Source organism: Schistocerca serialis, chromosome 4 (genome assembly GCF_023864345.2).
Source record: "Schistocerca serialis cubense isolate TAMUIC-IGC-003099 chromosome 4, iqSchSeri2.2, whole genome shotgun sequence".
NCBI lineage: Eukaryota > Metazoa > Arthropoda > Insecta > Orthoptera > Acrididae > Schistocerca > Schistocerca serialis.
In genome coordinates, this window is record NC_064641.1 from 473,802,842 (window position 1) to 473,830,768 (window position 27,927).

Genomic DNA, 27,927 nt, shown 5'->3' on the forward strand with positions numbered 1-27,927 from the left:
CATAGCTTCCGCGATGACGCTGTTTAGAAAAGAATTTCGTGTCACGGATGGTGGACGATAAAAGATAAGTTGGAAGGCGGTGAACAAAGAATGATAAAGAAGTGGAATGTGTAAGGAGTTAACCGCCCCTTACGTATTGAGAACAATATATATTCGCCTCATGCAGGTCGCAGTAAGTACTATCGATAGTCGAGCGCCCTGTGCGCTATTCAGTGTTGAGACTCCGAACAAGTAAGTTGTTGGAAGCTAAACGAGCAAGGCGGATTTCAGCAGGACGGCCGACCGCGTCTACAATTATTTAATGGCTGTGTGTCTCACCCAAAGCCGTGGGCCTGACCTCCAGTAAATACGTAAATGGCTTTAACTGAGTGGTTTGTTTGATGTGTTCAAGTGTTCATTTGTGCACCGTAATTACACGACAACCACGCCAGACACCCACGATTTTGGATTGGATGTGAGGATTGTGCATTCAGGAGCACATGAAGAACATTGGCGTGTGACGACATTAATAGGCGAGCTGTGAAGAGTTAACTGTTATTACTTTGTCAGACGAAGGGAGTAACTGCCACATTCTCGCTGTTTGGACAAGAGATATAGAACATTAACAACAAAGTATGTACCGATTGTTGCTACCTGACATCCTTCAAATGTTCAAATGTTTGTGAAATTGTATGGGACTTAACTGCTAAGGTCATCAGTCCCTAAGCTTACACACTACTTAAGCTAAATTATCCTAAGGACCAACACACACACACATGCCCGAGTGAGGACTCGAACTTCCGCCGGGACCAGCCGCACAGCCCATGACTGCAGCGCCTGTGACCGCTTGGCTAATCCCGCGCAGCCCTGACATCCTAATTAGCTTTTCTGGATTTGAAACGAAACAACTCCCTTTCAAATATTAACCGAACAGCCTTTATCAGTTGCACACGGTCAAACTACACTCCTGGAAATTGAAATAAGAACACCGTGAATTCATTGTCCCAGGAAGGGGAAACTTTATTGACACATTCCAGGGGTCAGATACATCACATGATCACACTGACAGAACCACAGGCACATAGACACAGGCAACAGAGCATGCACAATGTCGGCACTAGTACAGTGTATATCCACCTTTCGCAGCAATGCAGGCTGCTATTCTCCCATGGAGACGATCGTAGAGATGCTGGATGTAGTCCTGTGGAACGGCTTGCCATGCCATTTCCACCTGGCGCCTCAGTTGGACCAGCGTTCGTGCTGGACGTGCAGACCGCGTGAGACGACGCTTCATCCAGTCCCAAACATGCTCAATGGGGGACAGATCCGGAGATCTTGCTGGCCAGGGTAGTTGACTTACACCTTCTAGAGCACGTTGGGTGGCACGGGATACATGCGGACGTGCATTGTCCTGTTGGAACAGCAAGTTCCCTTGCCGGTCTAGGAATGGTAGAACGATGGGTTCGATGACGGTTTGGATGTACCGTGCACTATTCAGTGTCCCCTCGACGATCACCAGTGGTGTACGGCCAGTGTAGGAGATCGCTCCCCACACCATGATGCCGGGTGTTGGCCCTGTGTGCCTCGGTCGTATGCAGTCCTAATTGTGGCGCTCACCTGCACGGCGCCAAACACGCATACGACCATCATTGGCACCAAGGCAGAAGCGACTCTCATCGCTGAAGACGACACGTCTCCATTCGTCTCTCCATTCACGCCTGTCGCGACACCACTGGAGGCGGGCTGCACGATGTTGGGGCGTGAGCGGAAGACGGCCTAACGGTGTGCGGGACCGTAGCCCAGCTTCATGGAGACGGTTGCGAATGGTCCTCGCCGATACCCCAGGAGCAACAGTGTTCCTAATTTGCTGGGAAGTGGCGGTGCGGTCCCCTACGGCACTGCGTAGGATCCTACGGTCTTGGCGTGCATCCGTGCGTCACTGCGGTCCGGTCCCAGGTCGACGGGCACGTGCACCTTCCGCCGACCACTGGCGACAACATCGATGTACTATGGAGACCTCACGCTCCACGTGTTGAGCAATTCGGCGGTACGTCCACCCGGCCTCCCGCATGCCCACTATACGCCCTCGCTCAAAGTCCGTGAACTGCACATACGGTTCACGTCCACGCTGTCGCGGCATGCTACCAGTGTTAAAGACTGCGATGGAGCTCCGTATGCCACGGCAAACTGGCTGACACTGACGGCGGCGGTGCACAAATGCTGCGCAGCTAGCGCCATTCGACGGCCAACACCGCGGTTCCTGGTGTGTCCGCTGTGCCGTGCGTGTGATCATTGCTTGTACAGCCCTCTCGCAGTGTCCGGAGCAAGTATGGTGGGTCTGACACACCGGTGTCAATGTGTTCTTTTTTCCATTTCCAGGAGTGTATTTTACACTTTTTTTTTTGGTCATCAGTCTACTGACTGGTTTGATGCGGCCCACCACGAATTCCTTTCCTGTGCTAACCTCTTCATCTCAGAGTAGCACTTGCAACCTACGTCCTCAATTATTTGCTTGACGTATTCCAATCTCTGTCTTCCTCTACAGTTTTTGCCCTCTACAGCTCCCTCTAGTACCATGGAAGTCATTCCCTCATGTCTTAGCAGATGTCCTATCATCCTGTCCCTTCTCCTTATCAGTGTTTTCCACATATTCCTTTCCTCTCCGATTCTGCATGGAACCTCCTCATTCCTTACCTTATCAGTCCACCTAATTTTCAACATTCGTCTATAGCACCACATCTCAAATGCTTCGATTCTTCTGTTCCGGTTTTCCCACAGTCCATGTTTCACTACCATACAATGCTGTACTCCAGACGTACATCCTCAGAAATTTCTTCCTCAAATTAAGGCCGGTATTTGATATTAGTAGACATCTCTCGGCCAGAAATGCCTTTTTTGCCATAGCGAGTCTGCTTTTGATGTCCTCCTTGCTCTGTCCGTCATTGGTTATTTTACTGCCTAGGTAGGAGAATTCCTTAACTTCATTGACTTCGTGAACATCAATCCTGATGTTACGTTTCTCGCTGTTCTCATTTCTACTACTTCTCATTACCTTCGTCTTTCTCCGATTTACTCTCAAACCATACTGTGTACTCATTAGACTATTCATTCCGTTCAGCAGATCATTTAATTCTTCTTCACTTTCAGTCAGGATAGCAATGTCATCAGCGAATCGTATCATTGATATCCTTTCACCTTGTATTTCAATTCCACTCCTGAACCTTTCTTTTATTTCCATCATTGCTTCCTCGATGTACAGATTGAAGAGTAGGGGCGAAAGGCTACAGCCTTGTCTTACACCCTTCTTAATACCATCACTTCGTTCTTGATTGTCCACTCTTATTATTCCCTCTTGGTTGTTGTACATAGTGTATATGACCTGTCTCTCCCTATAGCTTACCCCTACTTTTTTCAGAATCTCGAACAGCTTGCACCGTTTTATACTGTCGAACGCTTTTTCCAGGTCGACAAATCCTATGAAAGTGTCTTGATTTTTCTTTAGCCTTGCTTCCATTATTAGCCGTAACGTCAGAATTGCCTCTCTCGTCCCTTTACTTTTCCTGAAGCCAAACCGATCGTCACCTAGCGCGTTTTCAATTTTCTTCTCCATTCTTCTGTATATTATTCTTGTAAGCAGCTTCGATGCATGAGCTGTTAAGCTGATTCTGCGATAATTCCCGCACTTGTCAGCTCTTGCCGTCTTTGGAACTGTGTGGATGATGCTTTTCCGAAAGTCAGATGGTATATCGCCAGACTCATATATTCTACACACCAACGTGAATAGTCGTTTTGTTGCCACTTCCCCCTATGATTTTAGAAATTCTGATGGAATGTTATCTATCCCTTCTGCTTTATTTGACCGTAAGTTCCTCCAAATGCTCTTTTAAATTCCGATTCTAATACTGGATCCCCTATCTCTTCTAAATTGACTCCTGTTTCTTCTTCTATCACATCAGACAAATCTTCACCATCATAGAGGCTTTCAATGTATTCTTTCCACCTATCAGCTCTCTCCTCTGCATTTAAAAGTGGAATTCCCGTTGCACTCTTAAGTTACCACCGTTGCTTTTAATGTCACCAAAGGTTGTTTTGACTTTCCTGTATGCTGAGTCTGTCCTTCCGACAATCATATCTTTTTCGATGTCTTCACATTTTTCCTGCAGCCATTTCGTCTTAGCTTCGCTGCACTTCCTATTTATTTCATTCCTCTGCGACTTGTCTTTCTGTATTCCTGATTTTCCCGGAACATGTTTGTACTTCCTCCTTTCATCAATCAACTGAAGTATTTCTTCTGTTACCCATGGTTTCTTCGCAGCTACCTTCTTTGTACCTATGTTTTCCTTCCCAACTTCTGTGATGGCCCTTTTTAGAGATGTCCATTCCTCTTCAACTGTACTGCCTACTGCGCTATTCCTTATTGCTGTATCTATAGCGTTAGAGAACTTCAAACGTATCTCGTCATTCCTTAGTACTTCCGTATCCCACTTCTTTGCGTATTGGTTCTTCCTGACTAATGTCTTGAACTTGAGCCTACTCTTCATCACTACTATATTGTGATCTGAGACTATATCTGCTCCTGGGCACGCCTTACAGTCCAGTATCTGATTTCGGAATTTCTGTCTGACCAAGGTGTAATCTAATTGAAATCTTTCCGTATCTCCCGGCCTTTTCCAAGTATACCTCCTCCCCTTGTGATTCTTGAACAGGGTATTCGCTATTACTAGCTGAAACTTGTTACAGAACTCAATTAGTCTTTCTCCTCTTTCATTCCTTGTCCCAAGCCCATATCCTCCTGTAACCTTTTCTTCTACTCCTTCCCCTACAACTGCATTCCAGTCGCCCATGACTATTAGATTTTCGTCCCCCTTTACATACTGCATTACCCTTTCAGTATCCTCATACACTTTCTCTATCTGTCAGCATGTATACCTGAACTATCGTCGTCGGTGTTGGTCTGCTGTCGATTCTGATTAGAACAACCCGGTCACTGAACTGTTCACAGTAACACACCCTCTGCCCTACCTTCCTATTCATAACACTGTTACGCTATAATACACAGTCAATAACGGTGGATTTTATGTAGGGAATGTTTCGGATGGAATATTCTGAACTCACATCGATGAGATTGAAATGTTGAGATGTAATTCATGGATAACAAAACTACTGGTCTATTGGGTCATCCCGAATTCCCCAGACAGGTATCCTGCGACTGTTTTAATCTTGACAAATGGTGCACAGTTAAGTACGTTTCTAAAACTCTCATCACAAGAACTAACTAGAGTTTCTTTTAAGCCGTCTCGTCAGAGAAACGAATAGAAACTCATTAGAGCCACTGCCAACATAACTGTGACGATATTTAAGTGGTTGGTAAACATTTCCGCGCAGCATAATGCCGCTTGCAGTAAAAGGATTTCTATGTTCCCAGCAGCCTTTCTAGTTCCGCCTACTGCTGCCGGTCAGGCCACCGGAATCCCTTTGAGGCAAAATTTGCTCCGGCGACATTAGAAGATGGCTCGTAATATTACACGATTATTGCCATCGTAATTGCGCGGCTGCTACCTGGAAGCTTTCCGGGCAGGAGAGAATTCCGTGTTGGTACTGTCCACATGAGCTGACAAAAGGTGGGCGAATCGTAAGCGTTACATATGCGCTCTTTTGTTTGTCTTCTTTCTCATGTCCTCTTCCACCTGCTCTTTCTACCACGCTAGTAGTTTCCGTGCCTTTGAGTACCGCTGGATCGTGGTAATGAAATGTCACGCAAATAAGCGAGAGTGTGTTGTGCAACGAACTCGCCGTGTACCCGGAGCAGCACCAGATTAATTACAGGGCCTTTTCTTTGTGCTGAGCCATTGTGTGCGCGCGTGGGTGTGCGTGAGCGCGTACGCGCGTGTGTTCGTGTGTGTTTCGGTGTGTGTGCTTTTTCTTGTGTCTCCAGTGGATTAGGGAGTGTCCGCTACTTTTTGCTAACTAAAGACAATGTACGAGCAATGGTCGAATTAAATGGTAAGCAAGTCAGTGATTTAAATTGACTTTACTATGTCATGAAGCTCTGTTTCTCCAACATAAATACTATCTCCCAGTGGAAAGCCTGAAGTTTTTGAGTGGACATAAGATGACCCCACAGCGATTTGAATGACGGTGGGCATACAAGTGGGAGGCTCTTCTCGACGTCCCGTTCCTAACAGCCATAATGAGGTTGATAGCGGAAGTAGAAATGGTGGAATACCAACGTGCTCCTTTCCCTAAAGATACTGGGAAGAAATCGTTTGGTGACAGAAATGAAGACGCAGACATTATCAGAACGGCAGTCAGCGGCCGTTCCGCGAACTGTCTATTGACGGGACAGCCAACATATTGAGTACTCCCTGATGTATGTTAGCGCACTAGGGACCCGTCGCATTGATAAATGAACCCTTGTTCTTCTTTTTTCGTTATGATGTCAACTAACATTTCATCGAGTCCAAGTACATCTGACCTGTATAAGTTATCACGGTGAACAAACTGCTAATAGCACAGGTCGTTCACAAATCGCGGAAAAGATAACTTCCGTTTTCAATTGAAGCCCGAGGTTGCCAAATTATCGTTCTCAGAAATTCTGTGGCACGTTTTTCGGGATTACTGACGGGCTGTGTCCATAACTGTTCGGTGATAGCCATCTGATTGCACTCCTGCCGTCACTTGTAAGAGAACCTGTTTCGCTTTCTACATCCATCTTAAAAGACCTATAAAATATCATAGTGCATAAGAAGCCCATTGTCGAACTAAAATACTTACGAACGCAAATTGAATTAAACATGTTTTTAGTGTATCACATCCACTGCTGTCAGAAACTAATCCATTACAATACGAAAAAGAAACCTAATACCCACTGTGTGTCACGCGCAGGAGGTTAATAAAAGTACGAAAACACAACAAACAAAACACTTTAACATGCATTACACGGAGCAGGGAGAAAGTTGCCATTGGAACACCTTTCAGCATTCTCGGTTCTAGGCGCTTCAGTCAGGAACGACGCTGATGTTACGGTTGCAGATTCGAATCCTGCGTCGGGCATGGATATGTGTGATGTCCTAATGTTAGTTAGGTTTAAATAGTTCTAAGTTCTAGGGGACTGATGACCTCAGATGTTAAGTCCCATAGTTCTCAGAGCCATTTGCACCATAGAATTCTCGGAATGGATAAATACAGGTCCTGTACGGTTTTCGTGGGAATCTTATACTGCTCCCCCCTGCAAAATAGCGGCAAGTTCGTGTATTGGTTATGGAGGTGGATAGCGATCATATACTCTTTTCTACTAAGGAGACCACAAAGGCTCAATAAATATTGCGTTCTGTGGATTGTGGTGGCCCAACATCCTGCTTTCTGGTTTGCCACCAAAATCGCTCTGCTACTCGTCTTTCGGTTGTCCGCTGTCCACCGTGTCCTGCAAGGATATGATCGTGGGCCTCTGCCATTATTTCTTGTCTAAGGTGTTGGGGAACAACAATTCGCGGTCCAAGTTTTGTTTTACGGCATAATACACCATCTTCAAAGCAAAACTGTTTTTGAGTTGCGTATTTTTTACATTCTGTATCCTCATCTTGTGCCTTTCTCCAGTCCTCAGTATCTCGGCCTGTTGCTTCCAAAAGTGCTATTTTCCGACTTAGGCAATCTGCATTTGTGTGTTTTTTGCCTGGTTTATGGATAACTTCGAAATCCATTTCGGAAAGACATAGGGCCCAACGGGTAAGACGACTAGATGGATCCTTTAATCCAAGCAACCATTTTAAAGCTGCGTGGTCTGTAATAACCTTGAATTTTCTACCATACAAGTAGCATTTAAAGTATTTGATACCATAAATAACACTTAACAATTCTTTCTCCGTTGTGGAATAATTTCTTTCTGCCGTTGTTAATTGTCTCGAAGCATGGGCTATGGGGTGTTCCGCGCCATTACTATTCTGACTCAAAACAACTCCTACTGAATGACCACTTGCGTCACAGGATAAAATAAATTCTTTATTATAATCTGGGTAGGCTAATATAGGACTGCGTGTTAACTTATCTTTAAGGGTTTGAAATGCTGATTCACAATCTTCAGACCAATGAAATTTTGCACCCTTTTTCAATAATTGGGTTAAGGGTCGGGCAATTTCAGCAAAATTTTGAACATATTTTCGGTAATACGATGCGAGACCAATGAAACTTTGTACTTCCTTAACGCGTTGTGGTGTTGGGAATTCCTTAACTGCCGAAATTAATCGAGGATCTGTTTTAATTCCTTTTTCACTAATGACATGCCCTAGGTATGTAACCTCTGTCAATGCAAAAGTACATTTTTCCATATTTAATGTTAATTTAGCTTTGCTAAGTCTCTGAAAAACATTACGCAGACGCACAGCATGTTCATTAATGTCTTTGGAGAATAAAATAATATCGTCTAGATATACACAACATTGCTGAGTTTTGAGTCCTCGCAATACTCCATCGAGTAGTATTTGAAAAGTTGCTGGTGCATTTTTCAAACCGAAAGTCATTCTTTTAAATTGCCAATGGCCTCCAGGGGTAGAAAATGCTGTTTTGTGCCTATCTTCAGGTGCAACTTCCAATTGATGATATCCGCTACGTAAATCGATTGTTGAAAAGTATTTACTGTTACCCAAACTGTCAATGATATCTGTAATGTTTGGAAGAGGATAAACATCTGAGATAGTTTGTTTGTTAAGGTGTCTGTAGTCACAACAAAATCTATATCGTTTCGTACCGTCGGGAGACTTCTTTGGAATAATTACAATATTTGAATTATAAGGCGAATCAGAATATTCTATAATTCCATCTTTTAGATGCTGTTCTAAAAATTCATCCAGTACTGGCTGTAAGTGATGCGGAACTCTATAAGGCTTCCTATAAACTGGGGGGCTATTTCCTGTTGGGATCCTATGCTGTGTGATGTCTGTTGCTGGCAATGGACCTTCTGCATTAAATAAATCTTGGAACTCAACTAAAACTGCTTCTATCGTGTCTCTATCCTTTCCTTTCAAATGCTCAATCTTCTGGCGCAATGCGGTTTTATAGGCGTCTGGTTTCTGACCATCAGTAATATCTGACCAAATGAAATCTTCTTCTTCAAAAGTACTGACTGTAGCCACTAATATTCCCTTATGCAACTCTTTGTCCTCCACTCCAAAATTGTCAATATGTACCGGTACTTTTCTTTCTCCCTCAACGTCTTGAACCCGTACAACACTCCTACGTACAAAACAATGTGATACATCTAATTCCTCATTTTCCTCTAAAGGCTCTATTATACACACTGTATCTGTAGGTACTTCGTGGTCAACGGTCATCCAGAGAAGTTTTCCTGAGCCAGATGGTATCTGATCCCGCGAATCAACCTTCAAGGACGTTGCACGCAGTATAGTTGATTTCGCCTTCCGGTTAGGGAAATCTTGCGGCAGAGGGCCCTTTGCAGCGGTGTCACCTAGCTGAAACACTATTCCGCTAAGTTCTACAGTTTGCTGTCTGAGGTCGATTTTAGCGTGATGTTTATTCAGGAAATCCAACCCTAGGATCGCGTCGTACCCGTCAGTTACCTTTGTTACCACTTCTACATCTTCTTGAAATTGTACACCGTGAATATAGAAAATCAATGATGTACATCCTAATGACTTAACTGTACCTCCTCCTACTCCACTCAATCTATACCTTGGAGGGTCATATTTCTTTTCTCCAATACATTCACTACTTACTATTGATACGTTTGCGCCTGTATCCACCAGTATCCTTGCCTCTTTATCCTGTATGGTAGCAGATAACCAGCATTCCGCCTTCACATTCGCCTTAATGGCATGAGATTTTATTGGGAATGCCTGGCGGCGGCTCCGACATTCCCGTTTGAGTTTAACTGATTTCTATTTCCAAAAACTTTCTTAGACCTGCATTCCTTGAATGTGTGACCTATTCTTTGACAATTAGTGCATTGAGGTTGTCTGCAGTTTTTTGCTATATGTCCCTGTCGATCGCACCTAAAACATCGTACTCCTGCTGAAAATATATTTCGCTTCTCCTTGTATCTGGTGGCAATGTCAATTTCTTCAAAAGCTGTCGCCACAGATACAGCTTCTGCTAAATTTTTAGGAAACTCTGCCCTGACACGACGGGACGTTTCAGGAGGTAACCCACGTAAAAATGTATCCAGAGCTCTACCTTCTGCCTCTTGTAAAATAACCTTATTTGCTTCATCACTAGTTGTCAACTGATATGTGTTAATATTAACTTTTCTAATCCTATCTACAAAGCTTTCTAACGACTCGAAATGCCTCTGAGTGATAGTGTGTAATTTTTCCCTATAAAATCTACAGCTGTTCTGTTTTTGAAAACGTTTAAGCAATCCTTTCTTCAATTCCTGAAATGTTGGAGCATTCCGTAATTCTTCATGGTATAAGACGTGTACTTTAGCCTCTCCTGTCAATCTTAACTTAGTCATTTGTAAGAGCTGTTCATCTGACCATGATCCTAACTTTGCAGCTGCTACTAAATCATCAAAAAAGGCTGTTATGTCCTCGCCAGGTTTACCTGAAAAAGGAGTTACTAAGGCTGCTGCTGAGGAATCTAGGGTGGGAGGGATTGCACTGGTTTGCCTAACCTCACACAACTGCTTAAATAATGCATTATTATCATTTTTAAGCTGTGCTATTTGATTAACTAAGCTCTGAATAGCTTCATCAGTAGAAACCGCTTGTGGTGCTGACTCTGACTTTGTACGATTTCGTGTCATCATTTTACAAACTGTTAGTTACACAATCTTCCTATACTGAATTTAAAAGATGTTTAAATATTTCCGACAAACTCTTAAAATCATGAGAGAAAATACACTTCTAAATAAAGAAAATATTACGACTGCTATGCAAACCTCTATCCCTTCACACGTTAAAAAATACTAACTGGGGACCTCTAGTGACTGTCATTCACACCTCATATTGAGCCAAGGGTTTTTTCTCTGACACCAAATGTAACAAGTAAAACGGCTTCTGACATCAAATGTAACAGTTGTGTTACTAAATGTGACACTTCTGTCACTCAATGCAACTGGGTTTTCTCTTTTGATGCTGTCAATTGTCAGGATGAGCATTCTAAAGCATTCTCTCAGGGTGAAAATATTAAATAAATTAACTTTTCTCTCTTAATAACATGTGGGCAGGGTGGGTTCTTCCTTGGCTCGGGTATGAGGTCGAATGTACCGAAGATACAAAAATCATGTAGTGGGTTTGCATTGGAAAAAAATGACATTTTTGTTACATACAAGTAATTGTATTGTGTAACACAATTAAAGAATCACTTTCTGGAAACCCTGCATTGTCTCCCATAGCAACGTAGAAGTGTTAAATCTGGCTGAAAGGCCCCTGCAACCTTCCTCTATAATAGTGCTGCACGACGTCGCTTTCGGGCTCAGAAAGGGCTCATACAGCAAGGTGTGTGTCACTGCGAAAGAAAGGCCACACCCCAATTCACCACAATTCTTCTGAACGCCTCTGTGGACATACTAGACGATGTACCTGCACAGGGGCAAACTGTGACTACGTTCCTAACCACCAGCAGTCGTGCTGCACTGCTGCTCTTGCGCCTGCTAGTAGGAACTGGAGAGGTGTCAAGGTGTTGCCTGTCTACAGGCGTCTAGGACTCCATCACAGTTTGTCTATAAAGAGATACGAGTGCTGTCCAGAAAGTAAGTTCCGATTGGTCCGGAAATGGAAACCGCAATCAAAATCATAAATGTTTTATTCGTAACAGTTAGCTGCACCTTCGAACTACTTCTCTACATAGCCGCCATTCTGACTTAGACATTTGTCGTAGCATTGTACCATCTTTCCAATGCCCTCATCATAGAAGGCAGTCGCCAGTGCTTTCCGCCAATCCTCTACGCTGGCCTACAGCTCGCTGTCTGTGCCAAAATGTGGTCTTCATAGCCAGCGGTTCATTAGAGCAGAGATGAAACTCAGAGGGAGACAATTATCGGCTGTATTGTGGGTAATCGGACATTTCCAATTGAAAACGATGCAGGAGCATCTTAATTGCCCCTGCAGAATGCGGCTGAGATTAGTCTTGAAGAAGAAACAGCGCGGTAGTTATGTAATGTTGGCTACATAGCTTCATGCGAAATTTCTCATCAGGCCCTCGTACTTGGCGGGACACACTATTTTCCAGACATCTATACGCGCTCACTGTGAGCTCAGAAATGAGAAGAGCGACGTGATTCTATCTAGGGTCATACTAGAGACACTGCCCAACACGTCTGTGCAAAGCTTTATCGGATTTTCATACTCATTTCCATTTCGCAATCGATCGGAACTTGCTTTCTGGACGCCCCTCGTACGTTTCTAAAGTGCTCAATGAAGGCAGGCGAGTGGCGGGTGCTAGCCAACTGGGTGATCTTAGAGGGACGCTTTGTCTTTCTGTTCATGCATGTCTCAATGTTGTACCCCTCTGTGATCAAGGCACAATGGGCGCGAAACAGTAGGGCTGAAAAAGCAGAAGCATAATTTGCTGCGTTGGATCGCATTCAGATTTCGTCGAATGGTTTTTGGACTATTCACAGTGGTTCCATTCACCAGAGCAGAAACAGCGGTCGTATTGCGCACCAAACTGGTGGGATTACGTTCACTACTGTTGGTATACAACAATGTCCCTAGAGAATGGTTTAATCGAACAGAGGGTGTCAGTAGTGTCAAAGGTTGTCAAGAACGTCGTCCTGTCGCTCGTCACATGCAGGCCATTGTTTGCGACCACGAAATGGATGAGAACCAACGCCTCAACGGAAGGGTTGGTTTCGTTGGCGGCCATTATTGCCATTGAGGCTTTCTCGAGTCTATCTTAAGTGGCGGTGAGTCTGAAATGTGTTTTTCAGTCCTCCGTAAGGAAACCGCGTAATTTTAACGCTGGGTGTTGCGGTTCTGACCTTCTTTCCCTACCTTCGTCCCTCCTTCCCTCCGTCCCTCCCTCCCTCCCTTCATCCTCAGAGGTGCCAAAGCTAGGGGTGGAATGAGGGTAAGAGGAGATTGTCAACCTTCAATCGTGGGACACGTCAACGGTGGCGTTAGGCTGAATTTGGGTGAAATTTGGTGTCAATGTGACATCATCGACTCGCTTTAAACCTCACGTGGACTTCTGAGCTGTAATCGGTTTCTCACATGTGACGACATCTTGCTGTTTGAAGCGTCTCCGAGCCCGAGGATGACGTCGCAGGCGCCATACTTTTTCAGCATTACAGAGGATGGTTATAAGCACCTTTGAGCCAAATTTCATGCTACTCTGTCGCAATCCCTGATTTGTGTTGGACAAAGGACATCAACTAAAATGGAGAGGGGGGGGGGGGTAAAAATACTGGGGAAACAAAGTGAAGATGCATTTAACAGATGATGAGAAATAAGACGAATTTACAGTTTAAACTTGTGTTTGTAACGAAAATTTGTTGAACAAAGAGGAGAAAGAAAACTCAGTTTGCTCTTTTAACACTAAGCTGGCAGTCTGTGTCACGTGTTTGTCGAATGCTAGTTGTTGCAGTGGGGGTCTTCTTTCTGTTTTCCCTAACAGAATGTAAAACTTCACGTTCTACATATATGAATGGTTTTCTGTTAAAATATGATGAGTGATGGTTGAATGTCTCTTCCGTAAACTCCAGCTTCTTTCATGTTGTGATAGTGTAACTACCGCAATTCTGACTGACCAATGCGCATGATCAAATAAATATAATTTTGCAGAACATTAGGAAATGTTTTAATTTTTGATATTATTGTCCAGTTGTGCCTAGCACCGACGGAAAATTCTGTGAATTACATTCACTCTTCCTCGTTGATAGAGCACTGCTCAGTTTAGAAGGAATGGCAATGGGAATAGAAGGTTGGATGTGAGGTGATAGTAAACGTTCAAAACTTACCATCTGCAGCATACAAAGCCATAAGGGCCATCTATAGTGTTCGTGCTAAATGGGGAACACCTCAAGTTCCCTATCTACCCATCTAGGCACATCTGCCAGAAATGAGAAGTACATCTACATCTCAATCTACACTCCATAAACCACCTTATGGTGTGTGGCGAAAGGAATTAAATGTACCACTGTCACTTTCCCCGTTTCGTGTTCCAGTCGCAAAAGATGTATGGAGGAACGGTAGTTGTGAAGTCTCCGTGTAAGCACGAATCTAATTTTGCTTTGAAATTGTTTCGCGTGTTATATATAAGACTAACAGATGTACTGGGTAACATTTCTAGGAACTTATGCTCGCGTAATTTAAAAATAAACCACGCCCTGATGCAGAACACATCTATTGTAGTGTCTCCCACAGAGACTAGATGAGCATCTCCGTGGCACTTTTGCTCTTATTAGACGAACCCGTAATGAAACACCTTTCTTTCGATTGTCATTATTTCTTCTATAATTCTCACACGGTTAGAGTCCGAGATGATGAAACAACACTAAGTTACCGATAGACCGAGTGTGTGGACTACACCGCCTGAGAATTCTTCCAATGGACCTCTTTCTGGCATCTTCCTTTTCTATAATTAATTTTATGAGGCCGTTACGCTTCAAATTGCTGTGACCACGTACTGCTAGATGTTTAATGGACTTGATTACTTCCAGTAATTCTTCGGAAATCATGTAATCTGAATCAACTGTCTTTGCCCTCTGTACTTCAGCAGTATGTTACATTCCTTTTTATTGAAGCTCAGCTACCATTCATGTATCATACGTCGATCCTCTAGAAGTCTTCTTGCATTTTTCTATAATTTTCCAGCGTTGCAACTTCTGTACATACGAAAGCAACATCAGTTATACAGCCTCATTGAGCTTCCGATTTTATCGACTAGATAATTTGTATGTGTTGTGAACAACAATGTTTTCATATCATTCCCTTGAGGTGCGCTCGAAGCTAATTTTAATTCTGAATAATGATACGTGTTCTTTTCAATACGAATTTTTCAATCAAATCATTAAGCTTTACTGTTATTCCTTACACTCATATTTTGTTCATCATATGGCATTACGGACGCCTCCCGGATGTCAAGAACGACGTCATCAACCTGGTACCAATAGTTACTACATTTTAGCCTTTGCGAACGAGTAGACGAGCTCTGATTCATACAGAGGGAACTGTCGGTCCCTGGAGGGCTCATAACAGGAGAGCATAAAATATATTCAGAACATTTACAACAGACTGGCGTTGACGACATGGTCGTTCACGTCGTGTGTACGTGTTCAACGATCTTTCTTGAAAACGTGAACGACCTGTGAATTTTTCTTATCACTTGAAACGCTTCATTCCTTCAACAACATACGATAAACTTCTGTTAAAAGAAGAGCAAGTCTTGCCACAAACTCTAAATTGAGGCTAATTAACTACAAATGTCCTCTCTCAATCGGTCCATTTGTGTTTTATCTCTGAACTGGAGGAAGGGCTGTTGCAAGTGGAAAAGGATGAAGCTGAACTGTCCAGCCGTCATAACCTTATGACATTTTGCTTGATTGATATTTTATTTCCATAGCCGCTCATTAGAACAAAGCAATTTCTATTTCCTTCGCTGCTTAAGATGGAATGACTGATGTACTATCGGTGAGTAATAGTTTTCACGAAACAAGAATACCCCTGCAGATTATTTCTCCACGAACTGAAAGTAGAAACGAAGATTAAACTATATCATACAACATTTCGTCTACATGAAAGTGTCATTTATGGTTTGTTGCTTGTAATATCTATAAATTCCTCACTTGAAACTGAAGTTAATTTGAAGTTACATTTTTCTCATCAAGTATGTTACGCAAAGAAACATTCTGAAATATGACTACTAAAGTGTACTTTCTCACAAGCCTACTGAACATCAAGAACCACACACGTAAAACGGTTGAGCTCAAAAGCAACCAGGTTTGCTGTCAATACTAACCAGTACAAAACAATAAAGAAGAATTCATACGACAATATTAAATTATGTAAGAATGAGAAAACACATCTGGATACGATCATCGGCAAGCTACTGAGTCCCACGATAATTAATGTACCGTTCAGTGAACGTAAAGTACTACAGAACCGAAACCTGACTACTCAGAGGCCTTTCTTGCCTATTTACTCCAGGCTGACTACTCGACTCACCTGCAATCATGGTACCTGAAAGACTCGTACCAGCAACCACCAGCTAAACTAAAACAGCAATGGCGAACTTGAGCGTTAGTACTGGGAGCTGAGATTAACAACTCAGTTCTGTCCTCCAGTAACACGCAGCACAGTGTCTTGAAGTGGAGTTAGTTTGAAACCTTATTAATTAAATGAGAAAGCGAGGCATGTAGCCATTTAAAATCCTCCAAAAAAGATGAACTGTGCAGCTGAATGATAAACTGGACTCTCAAGAAGAAGAGGTGCAACCAATACTGACAGACTTTACACATTATTAATGTAAAGGGTGGTCAGAAACATTCAGACAAACTTGTAAGTGTATTGGGGAGTATTTTGCACTAATAAATGATTGTTAACAACAGATACGAAACTGCTCAGCCTTTGGCTTGGGTTTAATCCTTACTACCGTCCCAAGAACAATTTTTGTATCGCTTTCTTGCTCGGTTTTAGGAAATCAAACGAATAACTTGTTTGACGACACCGCTGATTAACTCGGAAACGGCTCAACATACCGAATTTTTTTCTTAACAATAATTTCTCAGCACAACCTACCCTGAAACGCCTCTACAAGCTTTTGAGATTATTTCTGACCATCCTGTATATTGTAGTTCTGCTACAGCTTTAGGACAAAGTGATTTTACAAAATCATTTATTATTAATCGAGAACAAATGCGAACAATGCAGTGGACGTTGACTACAAAATCTTAATAAAACCTGTACATGGTAAGGGCATGACGTCCCATTCACAGACATATTAGCAAAGTCACCAAAATTTCTCAACGATGGATTTAATTTTCCGAAACCAACCTATGCTAGCTTAGCAAGAGTATTCATTCTATGTAAAAATTCGTTTCCAACAAGTTTCAAATAGGCAAGTCGACTAGACAAAGGCTGAATGACACGCTGTTTACTATTCATAGGACTCAAAAATTTCTCTTTCACGAGAGCTCCGCATTTCCTAAACGTTTAGAGCAGTTACTGGAAACATAATACGAATGCACCACTAGTAGATATATCGATAAGAAACCAAACGACGTAATTTCATGCAAAGCAAATCGGTAAGAACTGGAATGTTAAACTCGTCCGCCACTTCACACAGCATTAAAGAACGTAAAATAATTTAATAAGTGACTATTATGTGCAACATTAATGACTAGTTAACGTGTTGAAAAGTTTAACTACTTATTTGATTGAGAGCCACATAGTTTTTAGAAGGAAACACACGTGTAGGAATTTGAACAATAATTAAATTCGAAAAAAGATTAAAAACTATAAATCAGAGCAGAGGGAATTTCTAAACGCAAAAGGTGAAAAATAGCTTTGAAAGTCCCCTACGACGCAACCTGTGTTCTATTGGAGCCATCTTACCAAGCTCAAATCGACTGCCTACCGATCCATGAAGAAATTTCATGTAAACGATTCAAATTCGGCGTCCTCAGCGTCAATGGCATGCCTGAATAAAATTTTCTCGGATTTCAGTCCACGCCATATAGAAAAAACACTCTAGCTTTCGATGGCTGTCTCCATCATCATAATCAAGGGTGAAAAACCTCTGACTGCTGGGGCTACTTTTTTTCTTTATTGTGATTTCGTTCCCCTGCCCCATAAGGGCTGGGGAGGGCTGGCAGCAGCACAATCCGCTATTCTTCAGTTGAGTGATACAGTTAATAAAAAGAGGAAAACGAGGCATATAAAAGGCAATAAAGGGGGACATGAGAACACATTAATGGGAGACATTGGGGGTTCAAATATACACGCAGATGGAGACTGCCATGTGAGACAGTTAAAAAAAATAAACATAAAGTTAAAACAATGCAGTGGTCGAGGTGCATAGCACATAAAAAACACTGAAGTCACATGCACAAATTAAAAGTTGTCCACAGATTTAAAACACTCCAGAATGACAGCGCTTAAAAACCACTGAACAAGACAGAGCACACAGGATGAACAATAAAACATGCCAGAAGGGACTTGCCAAAGGAGGCGAGGCGTTAGAGGAGGGAAAAGGAGGGGAAACGAACAGGCAACAGGGGAGTGGGGCTGGAAGGGATAGTATGAAAAGAAAGGGTGGTCTGCGGGCGCAAAAAGGGGCAGGAGACAGGCGGGATGGGAGATGGAAAGGAAAGGCAAGTCAGGGGGGAGCACAGAGACACAGGAGGGGTGCACTGGAAAGGGAGGGGGCAGAGTTGGGGGGGGGGGGGGGAACCGCTCAGGGAAAGGGAAAAGGAGGGGAAAGGGAGCCCTGAGGAGTGTAAGGTGGAGGAAGGGGTTAGAGTTGGTAGTAAGGGGTGATATCAGGCCAAAACTCATCATTCAGGAGGGGTAGGAGTTGCAAGTTGTGTTGGGAAAGGAGATGCTGGGTGGAGAGATGGAGAGAGGGCAAGACACCATTGTAAAGGTGCGGCAATGGGCTGGGGGAAGAGAGTACAGAAGACAGGGTGGTGGGGGGGGGGGACGAATCTGCTGGCAATGTACAGGGTGCAGATGTGTTTGAGGAAAAGGAGAGGATGTGGGAAGGGGATGAGGGAGATCTGCATGGGGGATGGGAGACATATGGAAGGCGAGGCAGAGTGCATGGTGTTCAAGGATTCAGATTGCTTTATAGAATCTTGGAGGGGTAGAAATCCAGGTGATACTGGCATAACAAAGGATGAGGAAGATAAGGGATTTTTAGGTGTGAATGATGGTGTAAGGATGCAGTCCCAGTATCTAGCCAGACAGGAGTTCCAGGAGGCAGTGTCTATTGTGTGCACTGCGTTGGATTGAAAGGAGATAGGGAGTCCAGGTGAAGTGACAGTAAAGGGTGATGCCAAGGTATTTCAGGGTAGAAACGAGGTGGATAGGATGACTGTAAATGATGAGGTAAGAATCGTGGAGCTGGAAGGAGCAGCTGGTATGATCTATGATGATTGCCTGGATCTTGGAAAGGTGGAAGGACCCACTGGTTGCACCAGGCTGTGATTAGGTCGAGGTGGGTTTGAAGGGTTGGATAAACGGCCATTAAGGCGATGTCATCAGCAAATTGGAGGAGGCGAGGAGATGGGAGAGGTTAGGGCATATCTGCAGGAGAGGGGAAAGGATGGAGCCTAGGGGCATACCAGCAATGGGATAGAAAGTACGAGATTTGGTATTGTGATGAGTGACATAGGAGGGATGATGGGAGAGAAGGAAGGAACAAGATGGACATAATTGATGGGGAGTGCGCCAGTCTGGTGTTTTAAATACGAGCAAAGGGTGCCAAATACAATTGTACGCATTCTTGAGGTCGAGGGAAATAAAGATAGCAGTGTGATGGGAGTAAAGTTGGAGGGAAAGAAGATTAAGGAGCTGGTTGTCAGCTGAGAAGGAGGGCTAGAAGCCATACTGGGTAAGGGGAAGGAGGTGGTGCTGGTTAAGGTGGTGATGAATATGGTGGGAGAGGACTGACTCAAAGACCTTACTGAACACAGAGGTGAGGCAGATGGGACAATAGGATGTCAGAGAGGGGTTGTTGGGTTTAGGAAACAGCAGGACACAGGAAATCTTCCACAGGTCAGGGTAAAAGTCGGTGGGGGAGAGGAAGTTACACAGCATTGGAAGGACAGCCAGGAAGGAGGGGGGTATTCCTTGAGGTGGTGGTAGGTGACACAATTGTGACCAGGGATGATGTTGCTTTCAGAGTAGAGGATGAGTTTGATATTTTGATGTCATATGCGGTAATGGGAGTGTTTATGTCTGAGGTGGGTACTAATCCAAGTACTGGAAACTGGAGGCGAGGTGCAGGACAGAGGTATCAGTGCATTCAAGAACAGTAGGGAAGAGGGAGTGATCAAAATGGGGATTGTCAGAAATGGAGAAGACCTCAGATAGGTGGGAAGCAAAATGGTTAGCCTTACAGAGGTTGTGAGGGAAAGGGCAGTTGTTGTGGAGAAGGGGGTAATGCACAGTGGGATTTCTACCTGTAAGATGGTTGAAGGCAGACCAGTACTTGGAGGAGGTACAGTGAGGGTAGAGTTGAGGTGTGTGCATGTCTGGCGCCAGTCCTGGCGATTTTCTGCTGTTAGGAGGTTTTGGATGTGTCATCATTGTCAGTGGCAGAGGAGTGTATCCGAGTCACAGGTATGGAGGAAGGAGTGGTAGAGCCTGCACAATTCATGGAGAAGAAAGACGGCCTGTGGAGGAAGTGTAGGATGGTGAGGGTGGATACGTTTGATGGGAAAGTGCCTTCATGGCATCAGTGATGGTCTTCTGTAGGAAGGATGAGGCATGGGTGATGTCAGTGGGATGGTGAAAGGTAAGTGGGTGGCTTTTGACCTGTGAGGCAAGGATTTCCAGTAGGATCGCACTTGGTGCTTCAGTAGTTATGGACAGACTTTGGAGGGGCAGGAGGAGATGGTGAGAAGGACTGGGAGGTGGTCACCACCAATGGGGTCGAGGACATCCATGGTGATACGATCAATGAGCTTGGGGGAAGCAGGATGGGTGGAGTTACTTTCAGCAAGAGTGTGCTGTGGGAGGAGAACAAGGTCACTGTGGAGGGTGGCAAGGAACTGATGCCACCACCAAGGGGTGACAGGGTCATGGCTGTGGATATTGAGATCTGTGGCAATCACATAGGTGGAGAAGATGTAGACAACATCGGATATGAAGTTATAGGAGAGTGGAGCTGTGAGGCAGACATAGATAGTGGCATAGTGAGGAAGTGAAAAAAGACACTGAGGATGAGGTGTTTGGTCAGATCATTGTGGATGGGTTGTGGCCAGACAGGGGTATGTTTTTGGTGCGATGAAGGAGATAGGGATAGGTGTGGACATTGTTGTGAGGTTGGAGGAAGGTTTCATTAAGTGCACAGTTGACCTGATACTGTGACAGGGTACTCATGGAGATGTATTTGTTGGCAGGGAGGGAGCGAGTATTTCGTATAGGATATGATACTGTTGGCATGCCAGGAGGTGGGAGGGGAAAGGGAGCACAGGAAGGACGGGAGAGGCTTAACTGATGGTGAAGTAGGCCTTGTTTTTGTAGTCTGTGTTCTAGGTATTCAAATGGAAGACAGAGCGTGTGGCAAGGGAGATCTCCTGGAAGGTGTGGGAGCATTGGAAGGGACAGATATTCTGGAGGACGATATTCAGGAACTGGATGATGTCTTCAACAGTAGGGGCAAGGCAGAGGAAATTGTTGGCATGGATGGGCTGGTCGATGGAGCTAATGGCGACAGTGAGCTTGCAGTTGGTCGGAGGGGGTTTGGCTTTGCAATTGGAGGAGTGGGTGGGGTGGGGTTCACTGCAGGTGTTGCAGGAAGGAGGAGAGGTGAGGTTAGGACACTGTGGAAGTGGGAGACTTTACAGTGGGGGCAGGTTGGGGGAGGGGTTTACGGTTTTAGGCGAGGTGGTCGCTGTAGAGGAGATAGTGCTGGCAGCGGTAGGATTGAAGAGGGAACAGGAGTGGTCAAGGGGTGGTAACAGTTGAAAATCAGCCCTCCCTGAGTGAAGAGGTGATCTATGGAGGAAGCAGACTCTGTAAACACACACATCACGAAGGTAAGTCCGGAGTTGTTGTAGATACATTGGCCAAATGGATTTCCAGGGTGGGGTGGGCATTCACTTCTGCCAACACCTCCAGCTCCATGAGCACAGGGCTGAGTTTTGTAATCCTGGTAGTGAGGGTTTGTGGCTGATGAGGGGGTTGCGGCTGATGGAAAGAGGAGGAGGTAAGGAAAGGTATTAGGGATGCATGTCGGCCAGAGAAAGTGTGGAAAGAGAGAGAGGGGGGTTTGATAAGGACAGAGTATCTGCAAGGGATAAGTAGGGCACTGGGGCCACTGAGGATACACATGCAGATTTCGAGTGTGAGGGTGCAGTTACCAAGGAATTTAGGATCGGCATTGGAAAGGACAAAGGTATGTGGGGGATGGGGGGGGGGGCTGTGGATGTGGGAGAAGGGTGGTGCCCATGGGGTGATCAGAAGGAAGAGGGGTAGGTGGTCGTTTCTTATAGGAGTGGGTGCAGGCGAGATCATGGCATGGGAACTGGGAGCTTTTTGGCAGGGGAGGCATGGGAGGAGGGGTGAGGAGCTAGGTGGATTGGGAGATGGTGGGAGGCAAGCCCCTTGTGTGAGGTAGAGGCACTTTGAAGGGAGGATGGGCGCTCCATAGTGGCAACTGTCGCGTGGCAGGCGGTGACTCAGGTGGGGGATGCCGGGACAATTGTAGCAGGGCGAGTGGGCAGTGGGGGAAAGTCTTCTCGACGGGTGGTAGCGGCGGGAGGGGAGCAGGAAGAGGAGTGGGAGTAGGGACAGGAGCAGCATACAGGTGGGGATACAGGGATGCGGAGGGGATAGAAGGGGAGGAGACTGTGAGGAGCGGAGGTGGAGTAGATGAGGGAAGCCCAGAGGAGGCACACCTGGAAGTAGCGGTAGACGTGAGGGAAGGGGGAAGTGTAGATGATGATGGTGGTGGGGGTGTCCATGGTGGACTGTGTGGTCTACCAGCGACAGGTGTCAATGAAGTGAGGAAAGAGAAGAAAGAAGAGCGGCGGCAGCTAGCACTGGGAGGCAGTGAGCACCCGGCGGGAGCGAGCACCGTCTGGTGGCGCGGCGGTGCGGCGTCGGTGGGTAGCATGGGAGCAGCGGGCGGTGGCGGTGGTGGCGGCGACAGTGAGCGGCTGAGCGGCAGACGGACGGAAGCACCAGTAACAGATGGCTACGAACGTCGACGGGGGGGGGGGGGGCAGAGTCTTCTAAAACTTCGATTTCGCCCTAAGTGTAGCTCAGGCGGCAGAATCTTCCGATTTTGAAGGTGTGGGCCCCAGCCTGTAGGAGTGCCGGGGCTGGCACTGTTCTCCACTTATAAAGGCACGATTGTAGCACCTGGCGCCAATCAGCGAGGGCTGAAACGACGCCTCGCACAGCTCCAGTCTGCTGCGCGATTAGGGTTGTCATGTGGCGCGATGTTTCCGATTCCTTCTAAGTGCCAAGGGTCCGTATACTTTGCATTCGATACCTGCCCCCACGTCCTACTAATTGTGCACCCCTCGCCTTTGTTAATATGTTGCTGTTCATTTTAATCTCAGCTGCCTTCTTTATAACGGAATCTCAATATGTTGACACACGAGTTAAGTCTCTCGTCTTTTCAGATTGTATCTTGTATCTATTTTCCAAGCGATGCTAAGCTATGGCCGACTTTTCAAGCTCCATTTGTTTAATATGTCGCTTCTGCTCAGTACAGTGCTCCACAGTTGTGCGAATTGTCGGGCCTGTATAGATGCTGCCACTTTCGCAAGGAACACCATTTACGCAGGGCACAGGAAAAGCTATGTAGTCTATATCGAAAGCAAGCCAAGACTGAATCTTGGTGCCTGTAGGGAGACTGGAGCAGCAGTGCCCTTCGCTCGCGTGCCAACGGCCGGGGAGAGAGTTGCTATTCCAGATGAGTTTGGGTTGGGTTGTTTGGGGGAATAGACCAAATTGCGAGGTCATCGGTCTCATCGGATTACGGAAGGACGGGGAAGGAAGTCGGCCGTGTCCTTTCAAAGGAACCATCGCGGCATTTACCTGGAGCGATTTAGGGAAATCACGGAAAATCTAAATCAGGATGACCGGACGCGGGATTGAACCGTCGTCCTCCCGTATGCGAGTCCAGTGTGCTAACCACTGCGCCACCTCGCTCGGTCCAGATGAGTTTAATAATTATTAACTGCGTGTAAGCTCTCGATACCACACGGCAAAGTTAAGACCTTTTCATTAACATATTGACTTTTCCGTGTATCCTGCAGCCGACCATTCGTGATGCATACCCGGCAAGCCAACTAGTGTTATGTCACAAGTTCGTTGTTGTTGTTGTTGGCGGTGGTGGTGGTGGTGGGGGGGGGGGCGGCGTATTTCTCGCGGCCCACGATCTCGTGCCAAATTGAGTAGCTGGCCTTGCGTAGTCATGAGTCTTCTGGTTTGGTTTTGATGCGATACCCCACGCTCTCCTGTACCAACCTCTTCGTCTCAGAGTAGCACTTGCAACTTACGTCCTCAACTATTTTCTGAATGTATTACAATCTCAGTTTTACACTACAGTTATTGCTCTTTATAGCTCCTTCTAGTACCATGGAAGTTATACCGTGATGTCTTAACAGATGTCCTACCATCCTATGTCTTCTTCTTGTCAGTGTTTCCCATATATTCCTTTCCTTGGCGATTCTCTGGAGAACCTCCTTGCTCCTTACCTTATCAGTCCACTTCATTTCCAACAATTAGCTCTATGAGCACGTCTCAGATGCTTGAATTTTCTTTTGTTCCGGTTTTCCCACAGCCCATGTTTCACTTCTATTCAGTGTTGTGTTCTAAACGTACATTCTTAGAAATTTCTTCCTCAAATTAAGGCTAGTGTTTGATGCTAGTAGAGTTCTCTTGGCAGGGAATGCGTTTTTAGCCAGTGCTAGTCTGCTTTTTACGTCCTCCAAGCTCCATCCGTCATGGGTTATTTTGGCACTTAAGTAGCAGAATACCTTAACTTCATAGACTTCGTGATCGCCAATCCTGATGATAAGTTTCTCGCTGTTCTCATTACTTTCGTCTTTTTTCGATTTACTCTCAGTCCATCTTCTGTACTCATCAGACTGTTCCTTTCATTCAACACGTCCTGCAATTCTTCTTCACTTTCACTGAGGCTAGGAGTGTGATCAGTGAATCTTATCCTTGATATCCTTTCACCTTGAATTTTAAGTTTTGAACCTCTCTTTTATTTCTATTATTTGTTCTTCGGCGTATAGATTCTGTCTCACACCCTTTTTAGTGCGAGCACTTCGTTCTAGGTGTTCCACTCTTGTTGTACCCTCTTGGTTCTTGTACATATTGTGCATTACCAACCTTTCCGTATAGCTTTCTACTATTTTTACTAGAATGTAGAAGGTCTTGCACCGTTTGACGTTGTCGAACGCTTTTTCATGGTCGACAAATCCTATGATACGCTCTCAATTTTTCTGTAGTCGTGCTTCCGTTATTAACGGCAACGTCACAATTGCCTCTCTCGTGCCTTTTCCTTTTCTAAAGCCAAACGGATCGTTACTGAGACATCCTCAATTTTATTTTCCGTTCTTGTATATACTATCCTTGTCAGCAACTTGGATGCATGAGCTGTTAATCTGATTGTGCGATAATTGTCGGCTCCTGCAATCTTCGCAGTTGTGTGGATAATGTTTTTCCAAAGGTCAGATGGTATATCGCCAGACTGTTACATTCTACCCACCAACATGAATAGTCATCTTGTTGCCACCTCCCCCAATTATTTTAGAAATTTTCAAGGACTGTTATCTACTCCTACTGCTTTATTCGATCTTGAGTCCTCCAAAGCTCTATTAAATTCTAGTACTGGATCCTCTATGCCTTCTACATCGACTCCTGCTTCTGTTTCTATCACGTCATCAGACAAGTCTTTGCCCTCAAAGAGCTCTTCGATGTAGCTTTTCCATCTATCCGCTCTCTCCTCTGAATCTAACTTTGGAATTCCCAATTCGCTCTTAATGTTACCGCCCTTGCCATTAACTTCACTGAGGGTGTTTTTACTTTTCTATATGCTGAGTCGGTTCTTCCGACAGTCATTTCTTTTTTGATTTCTTCACATTTTTCAAGTAACCATTTCGCCTTAGCTTCCCTTCCTATTTATTTCATTCCAAAGAGACGTTTCTATATTCCTGAATTTCCCGTAACGTTTTTGCACTTCCTTCTTTCGTCCGTCAACTGAAGTATTTCTTATCATACTCATGATTTCTTCACAATTACCTTCTTTGTACCTATGTTTTCCGACTTCTGTGATTGCTCGTTTTAGAGTTGTCCATTCCTCTTCAAATGAACTGTGTACTGAGTTACTCCTTATTGCAATACATATAGCCTTAGATAACTTTAACCATATCTCTTTATTCCTTAGTACTTCCGTATCCCACGTATCTCCGTACTGATTCTTCCTGACTAGTCTCTTAGACTTCGGCTTACTCCTCACTACTACTAAATTGTGATCTGAGTCAACATCTGCTCCTAGTTACGCCTTAAAATCCAGTATCTGATTTCGGAATCTCTGGCCGATCGTTATGTAATCTTCCTGTATCTCTCGGCCTTTTACAAGTATAGCTCCACTTCTTATTATCCTTGAAAGAGTATTTACTTTTATTAGCTATAATTTATTGCAGAACTAAGTCTTTTACCCTCTCATTTATAGTACCAAGCCCATATTCTCCTATAACCCTCTCCTCTACTCCTTTCCCTACAACAACATTCCAGTCCCCCATGACTATCAGATTTTCATCTCCTTTCACATACTGAATTACCCGTTCAATATCGTCATATACTTTCTATATATATCCATCTTCTGCATGCGACGTCGAGATGTAAACCTGAACTACCGTTGTCGGTGTTGGTTTGCTGTCGGTTCTAATGAGAACAAGCTACAGTATTTTATTCGAAACGACACAGCGGTAAAACCGGTCCTACCGGACCGTAAAGCGTCTTTTCCAATAGCAAACAGTCACTAATTAGCCTAAGAGGATGACGCAGACTTGATACATGACTTAACGCGTACAAGGTGCCATTCTCTCTCGACCATTTCCTCTATTTGGCATCTGCTTGGTCGCGGTCTGACGTTTTTCACAGATATCAGATTAAAGCGACATATGCGAAACATGGAATTTTGAGTCAGTTATGGCTGTTCCTGGTTTGAGCTTTGTTTATTTTCCTCGTTTTAAATCGGTTAGGTCTGAAGCTGTTTGCAATCAAGTGACCTAAAATGATCCAACGCTTACTCTGTATGATATGCAATAGCAGATTGGGAATTGTAAAGTAATTTCGTACGGCTGTTAAACATTAAAACTTACAAAGAGAGGGACTTGAGCTCCGTGAGTTGTTGTCTGCGGGTTGATTATATCCCAAAGTATCGATAAAAGGCCTCCCTCGTGTTGTACCTGGTTTCCTGGTTCCATTGGTGTCGACGGGCGTCGGCGAGCGGACCAACACTTAACGGTGTTCCAGAGGTTGGTTACTCGAGACTGTCCCATAAAAACATACGAAGATAATATGTATTCTGATTAAAATAACTTTCTGATTGACGTTTCAGCGGTTGGAGTGGCAGAATTCAGCCACTACTCAATAGTAATCCTTTCTCGATTGCCACATGCTAGCTGTTGTAGGGCGGGATTTGAGCGGAGTGTAGCTTCGACTCGGAGTTATGGCTTGTTTTTAGGTAATTTATGATCATATAGGGTAATTCACCTGCCTCTACCGATAGGTTTATTCAACCTGTAATGCATTCAAAACCACGTGTGAGATTATCATATTCTCTCGCTCGCTACATGCAAACTATTAGTTCTACAGGAGAAACGAACAGGACCTTTCTGTAGGAAATTTAATGCAGTTAAATTTTGTAGTGAAATACGTTTTCACTGGAGCCACAGTTTTCGCGTTATTCAAGGAAATCGCTTCAGAAGCTCACTTTTGTAGGTTTCTCTTGGATAATTCGAAAACTACGGTCTCTAGCGAAAACGTGCCTTTCTACAAAATTTAACTACATTAAATTCCCTACAGAAGGGTCTTGTTTATTTTTGTGTAGGACTAACAGTTGGCCCGGAACGAGCGGGAGGATATGAATATCTCTCACGTGATAGTTGAAGGCGTTGTGAGGTGCATAAGACCCGTTGGTTTCGCCTATAGGGGCTCAAACAACGTCGACATCAATCCCTTCAACGGCTTAACTGATAAATAGACAACTTTCTGCCGAGGAATACTTCTTACTAAAATATGGCATGAAAAAAGCCTACATGATAAGCAGACAAAGGAAAGAAGAACAGCACAAAAA